The 9630-nt window shown below is 31.1% G+C and overlaps 1 pseudogene; it reads left to right on the forward strand.

The window, feature by feature from the left end:
• Nucleotides 1-5368: 5368 nt before the first annotated feature.
• On the forward strand, nucleotides 5369-8749 carry LOC18022846 (annotated as a pseudogene).
• Nucleotides 8750-9630: the final 881 nt, after the last annotated feature.

Raw genomic sequence — 9630 nt, forward strand, 5'->3', positions numbered from 1 at the left:
TATTCTTATCATTATAACTTGTGTGGTTGTAATTTTAAAATATGGTATATGATTTGAGTTTAACTATTCGTTATAATTTCTTTAAGATATTTTGTATGGATTTTTCAAATATTTGAGATACCTATCTATATACTTATTTGTGTAGTGATTTGCTTATGTGTCGGTTCCACAGCGAATTTCAGAACGTTTTGCTTACGTGTGAGCTCCAAAATGAGTTTCGGTTGAATAAAAACCTTTTATCCCTATTTTTTATTACGTGTTATTTTTTAATTAGTTTTTATCTGATGATGTGTTAAAATAACTTAAAACAGACCGCTCTAAATTATTGTGGTTTAATGAAATGTTTTCAGACCGGTTGAACCGCGACTCGACAAGATTTCCGGTTGGCTTTTGTTGAAAACTCGGGATGCTATTAAACCACTCAAACCTAGAAAAAATTGTCCAAACCGGGTGAACCGACAACAACCCGACCAAGACGGTTTGTAGTAATAACAATTTGTTTTACATGTCAGTTCCAAAATGAGTTTCGGCTAAAAAAAAAACATTTGACCCTATTTTTTTGTTACATGTCATTTTTTATTGATTTTTATTTGATGATGTGTTAAAATAATTTTAAAAAACCATTCTAAATTATTGTGATTTAATGCGTCATTTCGTTGTCAATCAAACCGTTTCTAAAATTTTATAAAATCAATAAATGGAATGTCTAGTGGAATGATATTTGTGATGTCTAAATTAGGGTTTTCGACTTCAAATGTTTTAGTATAAATATGTACATGACTTCTTTCTAATTCTCTCATACCCTTCTAAATTGTTTAACTTCTTCCTTCTTCTTTGAATAAATTCGTTGGATACTTTAAATCATTATGTTTTTGTTCTATGATTATTGGGAATATATATATATATATATATATATATATATATAATTTGTATCTTCATTCAAAAAACATATCAGCCCAATGGACAAAAAAAGACAACAATAGTATTTATAGTCCACATCATATCTGAAGTATTAAAATGAAATCTAACAAATAAATATAATCAATAATAGAGAATAGAAAATAAATGAAATCAAATTACTATTATTAAATTTTCAAACAATCAAATAAAAAATTACATCAGCCCGTGCAAGGCGCAAAAAAATTCACTAGTATTACCTGGTTTGTACGTACATAAGCTATAATATTTTTTTCTGGCGTTCAAAAATTATACAAAATACATTAAAAAATGAAAATATTATATGTTTTCTTTTGGTTAAAGGTATAATATGTATCCACCCAAAGAACAAATAAGTATTTGATACAGTTGCATAGGAGAATGCTGATTCATTTTTTTTACTTTAGTTTTATCTAAGCTGTTTGCTATCACAACCGCTTTGAATATGTCAGAGTTTGCGAAAGTGTTATTTTATGCAGTTTGCGAAAGTGTTATCACAACCACTCTGAATATATATTATACTTATTTGTGTACTGATTTATTTACGTGTCGCGCTCACAGCGAGTGTCACCGCTTTTCGCTTATGTGTCAGTTCCAGAATGAGTTTCGGCCGCAAAAAGACCGTTTAGCAACATTTTCCAATTACGTGTTATTTTTTGATTGGTTTTTATCTGATGACGTGTAAAAAAAAACTTAAAACAAACCGATCTAAATTATTATAGTTAAATGCTCAATTCCGTATTCAATCAAACTGTTTTTAAAAATTAGATAAAACGAAAATTTAGAAAAGAATAAAAACGTTTTTATAAAAACAAATTTAAGAAATTTACCATTTCTAATGTTTTCGAAATAAACAAAAAATATAACTAAAATGTTAATTAAAATCTAACGAAGTTTATGCTAGAATATCGCTAATAATTATAGCGTTTACGATTTTTTATGCTTATAGGGTTTTCGATTTCTTATGGTTTAGTATAAATATCAGCTACTTTTCACTACTTCTCTTACAACTTTCAAAATTGTTTGACCTCTTCCTTTTTCTTTATTCTAACCAAAAATTCATAGAGTCATCAGGTAAACCTATACTAATGTTTTTCTAAGCAAGTATTAACTTATACTAATGTTTAGTATTCATTTAGATCAAGGTATTTCTATTTCTCAATAATTTAATAATAAAAAGAAACTTCAATAAATTATAAAAAAATCGATGTCCATTCTCAATGTTAATAGGTTGCATTACGATGAGGAGAGTACAATTCAAATAGGATACTTGATAGAGAATTGTTCAAGTGGATGTCCCAAATGCCATCAAGATTTGATTTTAAAGATGACTTCAAAGGAAGCACCAGACACCAAAACACCTATGACAAACCGCAACACAAAGCGGAAGAAGATTTGTACTGAAATCCAAATGTTTTTGCGGTCGAAACCCATTCTGGTACACCTCGGGATCGAACCGAGGCCAGAATGAGCTTATGTGATAGCTTTAGAATGAATTTCGGCCATAAAAAGACCGTTTAAAAATAGTTTGCAATTACATGTCAATTTTTATTGGTTCTTATCTGATGATGTGTAAAAAAAACTTAAAACAAACTAGTCTAAATTATTATGGTTTAATGTTTAATTTTATAGTCAATCAAACCGTTTTTAATATTATATATAACCAAAATTTTGAAAAATTTAACAAAAACGTTTTTTTTTTATAAAAAAATAGAAGCTATATCTCTTAGTGTTTACCATTTCTTATGTTTCTGAAATTTAGAAAATTTTTAACAAAAATGTTAAAAGAAAAGAAAATAGAAACTATTTAAAAAGTAATGGAATGTCGTTTCAAAACAAAAAAAAATCTGAAATTGAAAAAAAAAACTCTAACAAAAAAGTTAATATATATATATATATATATCTATCTAACTAATGGAATGACGGAATTTGTGATGTTAAAAAAAATATACAACAGTGATCAAATCAAATAAGTTCATACGGTACTTCAAAAAATTATGTCTAAAATACATAAAACAGTGATCAAAATATCTCAAAACTTTTTAAACTAAATTATTTGGATACTACTATGTTTTTTACTCTCTTCTATTCTATACTGTTTTCATGATCATGTCTTACAACATTAAAATGCAAAAAAATCTAACAAACAAATATACTCAAGAATAAAAACAAATGAATCCAAACTACTATTTAATTTCAAACAATCAAATGTAAATTATATCATGCAAGGCGCGGTCATTTAGATCAAGGTATTTCTATTTCTCAATAATTTAATAATAAAAAGAAAATTCAATAAATTATAAAAAATCGATGTCCATTCTCAATGTTAATAGGTTGCATTACGATGAGGAGAGTACAATTCAAATAGGATACTTGATAGAGAATTGTTCAAGTGGATGTCCCAAATGCCATCAAGATTTGATTTTAAAGATGACTTCAAAGGAAGCACCAGACACCAAAACACCTATGACAAACCGCAACACAAAGCGGAAGAAGATTTGTACTGAAATCGAATTACAAATGTTTTTGCGGTCAAAACTCATTCTGGTACAACTTGGGATCGAGCCGGGGCCAGAATGAGCTTATGTGATAGCTTTAGAATGAGTTTCGGCCGTAAAAAGACCGTTTAATCATAGTTTGCATTTACATGTCATTTTTTATTGGTTCTTATCTGATGATGTGTAAAAAAAACTTAAAACAAACTAGTCTAAATTATTATGGTTTAATGTTTAATTTTATAGTCAATCAAACCATTTTTAATATTATATATAACCAAAATTTTGAAAAATTTAACAAAAACGTTTTTTTTTATATAAAAAAAATAGAAGCTATATCTCTAAGTGTTTACCATTTCTTATGTTTCCGAAATTTAGAAATTTTTTAACAAAAATGTTAAAAGAAAAAAAAATAGAAACTATTTAAAAAGTAATGGAATGTCGTTTCAAAAGAAAAAAAAAAACTGAAATTAAAAAAAAAGCTCTAACAAAAAAGTTAATATATATATATATATCTAACTAATGGAATGACGGTATTTGTGATGTTTAAAAAAACATAAAACAGTGATCAAATCGAATAAGTTCATACGGTACTTCAAAAAATTACGTCTAAAATACATAAAACAGTTATCAAAAGATCTCAAAACTTTTTAAGCTAAATTATTTGAATACTACTATGTTTTTTACTCTCTTCTATTCTATACTGTTTTCATGATCATGTCTTCCAACATTAAAATGCAAAAAAATCTAACAAACAAATATACTCAAGAATAAAAAAAAAATGAATCCAAACTACTATTAAATTTTCAAACAATAAAATGTAAATTATATCATGCAAGGCGCGGAAAATTTAACTAGTTTATTTATATTTATTTTACACTATTGTAGATACTTATTCTCTCATACATAGTAACTGTTTATAAAGGAAAAGATTAGCACAATCGTCAGTGCCGTGCTTAGATTTTGGTGGCTTTAGGCGAACTAAAAAAATATAGCCCTTATTATAAATTAGTATAAAAATACATCTCAATCGTACACAAGAAAATAATAATAACCAAAACTATAAATATTCTAAAACATAATATTTCTTCCTTTTTTTCCTAAAATTTTTTTATCAAACTCACATAATCGAGTTGTCAGAAACCATGTGACAATCTAGTCGGACTGTTAAAAACCAGATAAATCTAGAAAAAACCAATTAAAATTTTGCAAACTAATGGTTAAACCAGTGAACTCAGTCAAACTCAAACTTTGTTTGAACGTTGATTTTTAAGTTCAAAAACATTTTAACTAATGTTGCTACTTATATTGAAGAAAACTTATAGGCCTCCTTATTTAGATATCGATATGGGAGTTTTTTAATTATGCTTGTTTCATGTTTTTGGTTAAATTTCCTTTTTTTATGAATATTCACAAAAATAAATATTAATAATAATCATATTAGTATATGGGCTTATCTCAAAAAAATAATTCAATAAAATATTTACTTTATTAATTATATATATGAACTAGTTAATAAAATTATGACCCTAAATATTTTTAAATTTTTTGTGGCCTTAGGCTAATGCCTAACTCACAAGACATGAGGCACGGTTCTCTGACAATCGTTGTCAACATACACTATCCAAGGGTTAAAATGTAAAATCTTTCACTGACACAAATGATACAAATAGTTAGTCACTTTCTCATCCCCCTAACGTTTGTTTTTGGGCTAATTGACTCAGTTTTCTAGCCCGAAGAATGTTCCCAGTTACGTCTTTTTTTTTTTTTGAGAAAAGGCTTTCAAATTCCCAGTTACGTCTTCCTTGGTAAAATTATGTTCTTCGAAAATAAAAGGGTAGCCATACCCGAATCCATATACTACTTCTTCTCATTTTTTTTTTTTTCAAATTTTGCTCAATTTTTCTTCTTTCCCGGTTTTGTTATTCTTCAAGCCAATGGCCTATGGAGGATTGCGATTGATATTCCACCTTGTTTCATAATTGTTCGTGTCAGGTACATCTGTTTCCATTTTTCCGGAGAAGTCTTTCTGGTTTGATGGGTTTTAATTTTAATTGTCATAAAAAACAAAATTCTCTAAATGATAGGAGTAACTTCGACAAACCTTACCATAGAGAACAAATGCGATTACACTGTCTGGCCGGGATCACCTCGGCGACGATTCAGCTCTCCACCACCGGTTTCCCCCTCAAGAAAGGAGAGGCGCGTGTAATCAACGCGCCATCGTCATGGACAGGTCGAATCTGGGGTAGGTCATTCTGCTCCACCAACTCAAGTGGGAAATTCTACTGGAGACTGCAGCTCCGGAAAAATGGAGTGTTCAAAAGCTGGAACGCCTCCTGCGACTCTAGACGAGTTTTCCCTTGGCAGCAATGGCGGTAAAGACTTCTACGACATAACAGTCGTCGAAGGTTAGAACCTTCCAATTCTGGTCGTCCCACAGGGCGATGACACGTGCAGTAGCATCAGATGCGTTGTTGATTTGAACATGACGTGTCCACTCGAGCTCAGGGTGACAAGTAACACAAGCACCTTGATGCAGCCAATCGCATGCATGAACGAATGTCAGAAGTTGAACTCGCCGGAGTATTGCTGTGCTGGCCCTTATAATACACCGGAAACATGCAAGCCGACGCTGTATTCACAGAACTTCAAGAGCGCGTGCCCACGCGCTTATAGTTACGCCTTCGATGATTCTAGCTGCACCTTCACGTGTGCAAATAACCCTAACTATGTCATCACGTTTTGCCCGTCGACGACTATTCTCAACGTCACCAAGTAAACACCTCTACTCTCTCTTCTCTTTCGTCCAACTTCACACACGGCTCTCATATTGACCATTTTACATATTAGATGAACTTGAACTAGTTTGCTTTCATGTAGCCATTTCAACAGTGACGTTAGGTATGAAGGGTATGGTGATGATACTGAAATGCCCAAGCAAAATCAAGTTGTTAAATAAAGCCACAAACAATTGAATTTTTTTAGTTATTATAAAATGGAAATTTAGAAGAAAAATCAATTATTACAATGAAATTTAACATTTTATATGTTTATAAATGGGTCTTTTATCCATCTTTATAATATTAAACTGAGTTAAGAGACTCATTTTTGGTAGCTCAATGATAGAAACTCATAGGGTTTCTTAAACAAAAAATTTTGACATCTGTCCGCAAGAGAGAGAAAAAAAACGAGATGTCCACTAAAAAAAAGTTTCTTAAATCTTTTAAATAAGAGACTTTTTTTAGCTTAAGCCATTTTTTTTATTTTATTTTATTACAAATTTTTTTTAAGAAATTGGATTAAAGACTCTGTTGCACATGCTGTAAAAGATAAATTTGGCAACTTGCTTCTCCCTCTTTTCTTATTGATAGATTTTTTTTTATTTTTTACATATTTCTAATTAATATTCAGTTAGAAATGAAGAAATGAATAATGTTTTTTACAGTAAACAATTTCCCATAACTATAAACCAATAATAATTCTAGAAATTCAATTCTTTTCAATAAATGCTTCTTAAAATTTAAAACAATTGGTATCATTTATGTGTTAAAAATGCATTGAAAACCTAAAAAATTCAATCTTTAAGAAACAAAAAAGAGACTAGAGAATCTATCAATAAGAAACAAATGGAGTACTTCTTTACTGTAATCTGATATGCATTTATGTTACTTGTTGGAGAAACAACAACAGTAGTTCAGTGGCTAAGTCTCCATTTCCAGCTCAAACAAAAAACGGAACTCTTGAACCTCCCTCAGAGTCTCAACCAACCAAGGAAGCTATTACAGGAACAAAAAGTAAGTTTATTAATGTTTTGTTGTATCGTGTGTTTATAATTCTGCGTACTAAAAATTCTTCTTCGAAACATTATGCAGAAAAATCACCATGGAAGTTAAAACTCATACTAGGTACCGTATCGCTCAACCCAAAGATGTGACCATATTCTCATATTCATTGGACCTAAGTTTCAAGATTTTGTTCTCGTGTTGCAGGAATCTCATCATCTTTAACTTTGATGATCATTATTACAATAAAGGTCGTACTAATACTGAAAGCAAAGAATGTGAGAAAAAGTGATTGGAATGGCAAAAACATCGAAGCGGTGGTAATGTTGAAACGATATAGTTTAGCAAAAGTCAAGAAGATCACAAACTCATTTGCGCATGTTCTTGGGAAAGGAGGATTTGGAACTGTCTATAAAGGGAAGTTTGCAGTGAAGATCTTGAAGGAGTCAAAGGGGAATGGAGAAGAGTTCATCAATGAAGTAGCTAGCATGAGTAGAACATCTCATGTTAATATTGTTTCTCTTCTTGGATTTTGTTATGAAGGAAAAAAGAGAGCTATAATCTACGAGTTCATGCCTAATGGATCTCTCGACAAGTTTATTTCGGAGAATATGTCAACAAATATGGATTGGGAAAGGTTATATGACATTGCTGTGGGTGTCTCTCGTGGCCTAGAGTATTTGCACAATCGTTGTGCATCGAGGATTGTGCATTTCGATATAAAGCCACAAAACATACTCATGGACAAAGATCTTTGCCCAAAAATTTCAGATTTCGGTCTTGCTAAACTCTGTAAGAATAAAGAAAGCATCATGTCAATGATAGACGCCAGAGGAACGGTAGGATACATTGCCCCTGAAGTGTTTTCTAAGAATTTTGGAGCAGTTTCACATAAGTCAGATGTGTATAGTTATGGGATGGTGGTTCTTGAAATGATTGGAGCAAGGAATATAGAAAACGTTGAAAATTCAGGCTCCAACAACAGTTCCATGTACTTTCCAGATTGGATATATAATGATTTTGAGAGGGGAGAAATCATGAGGATTTTTGGAGATCAGATAACCGAAGAAGAAGAGAAAATTGCAAAGAAAATGGTATTGGTCTATGGTGTATTCAGACCAATCCATCTAATCGTCCAGCAATGGTAAAAGTCACTGAAATGTTGGAGGGGAGTGTAGAGGCTCTCCAGGTTCCACCAAAACCTCTCATGTGCTTACCCGCAACAAAGGTTCCAGAAACTTCTTTATCAAAAAAAAAAGGTTCCAGAAACTGTTGAAGATATTAACGAGACTGCAAGCTTCTCTAGCCCAAGTCAGTTTGGAAGAGGTACTCTCTATGGCGAAGACACTTTACGCTTTTCCAAAGAAGAGAGTAGATCTCTTACAGTTTGTTGAGATCTTAAAATTTTCTTGTTGATTATTTATTTAAAATTTTCTGATTTGATTGTGTGTATTCTAGGCTTATGAGATGATGTTTTTTTTATTTGAAACTATTTTCTGTTGTTTTTTTCGGAACGGATACAAGATACTTTGAAAGAGAGCAACATGAATTTAAACGATGCAAAACTAAGCTAGAGAGAAGTATGTTTAGTTTCGAGTAGCCAAGATCCAAGGAACTTATTTTTAATGTTTCGTGATAAAATGTTACAAATCTTTCGCTTCGATTACTCAAAAAAAAAAAAAAAAGACATCTTACTTGTCCACCCCGGTTCACACGTCCACCGGCCTTGGCCAACAAAAGGAAGACGTTCTTATTTTTACCTTAAAGACAGGATCATTCATATGGCAAAAATCACCCATCATCGATGCATGCATGCAATTCAAGATATATGTACTAGCCGTGTAGTTGAGCCAAAAAAAAAAAAAAGTTTAAGATCAAATACTTTGGATAGTATTAATCCGGGAAGTACATGTATCTTGAATTGCATGCATGATGGATGGTGGGTGATTTGTGCCAATAATGAATGACCTTGTCTTTAAGGGAAAAATAAGAGTGTCTTCCTTTTGGTTGCCAAGGCCGGTGGACGTGATAACCGGGGTGGACGAGCTAGATGTCTTTTATTTTTATTTTTTTTTTGTAATCGAATTAATAGAAGCGGAATATTCGTCTGTATTTAAACATCTTTCGTAAGCCAAGCTACCTATACCAGTATTTGTAGATATGTATATTTTTTACTTTTTTGCAAAAATTGTATGACTTAGCATCATAGCTTGTAACCGGTTTTATGAAATAAAATAAAATCAAGTAAAAAAAAGAATAAATTTTGTTTGAAATTTGTTAAGTTTTTTGGATTTCTAACTTAAAACCAATGTGCGATAAATGGAGACGCTCAAGTCTCTTATATACTAGTGTTAATTCTTTTAAACTTCAGAAGTGGGATTCTAACATGTCCCTTCCAGCGCACGCTACAATTT

The sequence above is a fragment of the Eutrema salsugineum genome, unplaced genomic scaffold (assembly GCF_000478725.1).
Source record: "Eutrema salsugineum unplaced genomic scaffold, Eutsalg1_0 scaffold_14, whole genome shotgun sequence".
Lineage (NCBI taxonomy): Eukaryota > Viridiplantae > Streptophyta > Magnoliopsida > Brassicales > Brassicaceae > Eutrema > Eutrema salsugineum.